Here is a 4,942-nt window from a genome sequence, read left to right as displayed (position 1 = left end):
GGAGCTCATGGCTGGCCTTTCCTCTCCTCTTCTACTCTTCTTCTCATTAATCCTTTCCACGTGGAACCATGTTGGTTTGGTGTGGTCTGTCTGGACGCCAGCCGAGAGATTTAAACCCCAACAATATAGATCTGGTGTCCCTGCCAGCCCACACTGAAGAGGGTGAATGTGACGCTCAGCTCAAGTCAAACTTTTACTGAGTGCTTATTCTATGCTATCCATGTGGTAACATCCTCATGGGACCCAGCACCACCTCTTTGTCTAGTTTCATTGTAACGCTGTGCTCCAGTACTGTGCCCTGTCTCTCTGCTTGTCTCTTCTTGTTCCTTTATCCCAACACAGGGACGAACACAGATGTTTCTGCCTGTTGTTAATTAGTAGCTGCTTCTTAGTAATCCCCAGGTTCTAAGCTTGCTCTTACAACTTTCCTGCATGTTATGTTTTAGAAATGAAATGTCCTCCCCAGCATCATGTGTACAACAATTAGTCCCCAGTTTGTAGCATTATTTTGCAAGGTGACAGAAACTTAAGAAGGGTAAGCCTCGCTGAAGGAAGCAGGTCACTGTGAGTGTACCTCAAAAAATTAGGCCTGGTACTTGGTTCCATTCTTTCTATCCTTGCTTCTTGTCCACAATTAGGTAAACAGCTTCAGACATGTCTAGGATTCTCTCCCTCACTTGGAATAGAATCAATGGAGGCAAAATTAGTAGAGTGGGACCTCTGAAATCATGAGCCAAAATATCCTTTCTCCACTAAGTTGCTTGTACTTTGTCTCCTTGATGAAAAATCTGATCAGTATGCCTGATCCAGATTCTCACTAAGATGTGTTGGCCAGAGCTCCTCAATTGACTCCCTCAGACTTTTAGATGTTTTCCTGTTGAATGCAGGCTAAAAGCCAAAGCCCACGTAGAGTGCAAGCTTTCTAGGACCCACTCTCTGCTTCTCCTGCCCCATCTCATTTTCCTTTTATGTCTCTAATATCAAAAAAACCTGAACTCTTTCCTGCTTTGCATTTGCCCCCATGTTGCCATGTCTTTCTCTCTTTCCCTAGTCCTTATCTCCAGTGGGTTTTGATAAAGTTGAGATCTCAGTAAACATGACCTCTTTTAGGACCATGTCACCTACAGTGAGCAGAGTGCCTCCTCTCTCTGGTCACTGACTACATTCACAGCACCCCACCTTTATTTTCTCACTGCACCTTTCATTGGCAGATGAGCTTACAAGCATTTGAGTCTGAGTTCTTATTTATTATCTATCCTTGCTAAGGCGGAACAGAGGCTACACGGAGTAAGGATATAAATTAACTCACATTCTCACATGTGTATAGAATTCTTTTCCACAGCATTCTACCTGCTGCCATACCCAAAGTGGGATGTAGACTTCCAGCACTGGACCTGACTGGCAAAGGTCTCCAAATAATAAGTATTGCCATGTATGCCAAGGCATTTGCCTTGGCATTGACTGGTATTGCAATAAAGTGGACAAGTCCCAGTGGAGGCAGGACATTGTGTCTCTCATTCCTTACTTGCAAATCCTCAAACATCGATAGTGTAACTGGAACACTAAAGAAAGGGGCTGATGCAGAAAGAGTGGGGATGTAAAAGACCTTGGTGTTTGTGGTAAAAGGTATTGTAAGATCTGTTTGTGTCCTTATACAAAGGAATATCCAAGATCTGTTTTCATGGGATTTCAGTGGAAACCCCTGAGTTTCCAGTGGTGACCTCTGCTGAATGAAATCCTTTCTGCACAATGCCAGAGGCAGGGGAGGATTCTCTTCATTTGTCTGCTCCAGCATAGGCCTGGGAAGCTAAAAATTGTTCACTCCGAAGCACGAGGTCAGACGCAGAACTTCACACCTTCACTTTGATTGGAACTATGTTGCTAAATGCTGTCCAGCTGATGGGCTAAAACCCTAGCCCTGTTATGACGGTTAACAATGACTGTCAACTGGACAGGGTCTAAAATTAGCTAGGAAGCAAACCTCTGGGAATCTCTATGATAGAGGTTCTAGATTCAGTTAACTGGGGTGAGAGGATCCAGCCTGAATGTGGGCAGCAGCTCTTCATGGGCTGGGGTCCTGGACTGAATGTAAAGGAGAAAGTGAGCTGAGAATCACTACCCATTTCTCTCTGCTCCCTGGCTGTGGGTACAATGTGGTCATCTTGCCTCAGTGTCCACTGCTCGGCTGTCCCTGTCATGATGACTCATACCCTCAAACCGTGAGCCAAAATCATTCCTCAGTTTCTAAATTTCTTTTGTTAGGTATTTTTTCACAGCAATCAGAAACTAATGCCCCTGCCATCCAAATTCGCATACAACATGATCCATTGATCCATTTTGAATAAAACACAAGTGTTTAGCTATGCTTTAGTGAAACTTCAATTGGTAAATTACATGCTATGCAAACATTAAGGGCCCAAGTTTGGCAGCACTCAGGTAAAGTCTGGCATGGCAGTGCATGTCTGTAGTCTGGGGGCAACTGGACAGAGATGGATAGATTCATCAAGCTCAGTGACCAGTCAGTCAGGCTGAATATGTGAACTCTTCGTTCAAGGACAGATCTGTCTCAAAAATGTTCAGAGCAATAGAGAAAGGCACCCAGTATTAATCTCTGTCCTTCACAAGCACAAGCACATGTACACACACACCACATAGACAATGCATATATAGACAATGCATATCACACACACACACACACACACACACACAGTCTGAAGCCCCTGATAATTTCCCTGTGTGCACAGTAATTATTATCAAGTCTCTTCAGATATCTCCTACTTTCTCTAATGAATGGCAGAGGTTCAAGATGGTAAAAAGCCCAGCTAGAAAAAGGAGACTATTTAGCTCCCATATAATTTATTACACCAATTCTTAATGAATTGGTTTCTATGACAGTTGAGCAAACCTTAGCAGCAGTCAGTCAGAGTTCTGAGTTCCATACGCACTTCCATATGATGCATTTTCAGAAGCGAGACTGTGTTGGGTGCTGTGATCCTGCAACAACTATTTATTTTAAGCCTGCTTTCCTCTGCATTGTAAATAAATACATAATACTTTGTGAGTGTTAGGAAGAACCCGTAGACAATGCGCCATCGATTTCTCTGTAGGGCTATTTACCAAAACAAGACCAAGAAACAAACTTCTGCCTTCCTGGAGATTTAAATAGAGTCTTCGGAACCACCTCAATGGCAAGATGGTAAGATTATGCTTTCAAAAAATGCTCATCTTTATCTTATAGTAACAAGTGTTTAAAGGATCTCCTGCCTCCCTGGCAGTGAATAAATGTTCCAGAGTAAGTGGGTCTCTGTACATGATGAGTAAATAGGGGACAGTGCTGGATATATTCATTTAAAGCTGTATATACCAATCACTAAGAACTTGTTAAAACTGTTGCACTAGAATACTCTATATAATTGAACACTGTGTTTGCAGTACTAGTAAACATAGGACATAGCTGTGTAATGTTAACCAATTGGGTGGAGATCTTGACAGTCTACTGGAAATGCTTTGCATAGGACTGCTTTTTTACATTTCCTTTTTATCAGTTTTCCATACAAATGGAACAACCACCCTCTTTTCTCCTTCTCACTTCCATTCTTAAACAAAGTACTCCACCTAAAAACCATACAAGTTGGATAAAAGGTTCAGGGGTGCATGTGGATGGGCACAGTGTACATGTGTATACATGTATGTGTGTGATACAAGTGCCTATGTGTGTGCATGTATGTATGTGAAAGCCTTAAATCAACTTCAGGTATTTCTCAGGCACTGTCCTCCCTAACTTGTTGTTAGAGACAGGATCCTTCACTGGGATATGGTGCTCACTGATCCTGCTTGACTGATTAGTCAGCCCTGGGTATCTTCCCACCTCTGCATATACTGTACTGGCTATTATACATTCACACAGCTAAGCCTGCTTTTAATGTGAGTGCCAAGGAGTCAAAATGGGGCTCTTATACTTCAAAAACACTTTAAAGACAGAGGTAGTCCTCTTTGAGGTTCTTATACAATCTGGCCTTCTGGGTTTGGAAGAATAAATACATCCTCTCCAACAGCCGATTTACATAAAAGCTGTGTGACCTGTCACAATTGCCCAGCTTTTAAGAGATACAATTCCTTTTGTGATGGTTTGCAAAGTCCTTAACTTACAGCTATATATATCTCTATTTGAGAGAGAGAGAGAGAGAGGGACAGAGAGAGAGACACAGAGAGACACAGAGAGACAGAGAGACAGAGACAGACAGAGAGAGAGAGAGACAGAAACAAAGACAAAGACAGCAACCAGAAGAACCCCCCAAAAGACTTACCTCTATCTTATGTTAGGCTTCTGTGTGTCAGTTAATGGAATTTTCCACACAGGTTAATTGTGCAACTGGGAGACTGATCGTTCCTATTCCCCTGATAGCTTAATCTAATACACATACATGTACACACATGCATGCAGTTGATGACATGGAGGGGAAGAGTCAGATTTTTCTCTTTTTAGTGAAATTGGTTGACACATCACTGTCAACTGTGATGCCCAATGAATACAAGTAAAATGTGTCAACTGCTCACCATGGCACATAAGGTTCTGTCTTGTCAACAAAGATGTCATAGCAATCTCACAGTCCATGCCACTGCTGCAGAGCTACGGACCCTGGAGGCCACCAGTCTTCACTGTGCAGGCAGACCAAGACTACAGAAAGGGCAGTGTGGGACTGCTCCTGGGCCTTTTGTGTGAATTCCCGTTTGTTCCAGACCATGAACACTGCTCCAGCTTCCCCTTTGGCACACCCTGGGCAAAGCTGGGAGCTGAAGTCAGAGCTCAAATTATAAACTTCCTACTTCCTTTGGGGGAAGCACTAACCTAAGTCCCAATTACTCCTTTATAAGGATAAATAATAGAAATGGCCTTGTGTTATGTTGATAAACTGAGATTAAACACCTAAGTGTTTCATTT

This window comes from Rattus rattus, chromosome 12 (assembly GCF_011064425.1).
Source record: "Rattus rattus isolate New Zealand chromosome 12, Rrattus_CSIRO_v1, whole genome shotgun sequence".
In the NCBI taxonomy this organism is placed as follows: domain Eukaryota; kingdom Metazoa; phylum Chordata; class Mammalia; order Rodentia; family Muridae; genus Rattus; species Rattus rattus.
This window is presented reverse-complemented; position numbering follows the sequence as displayed.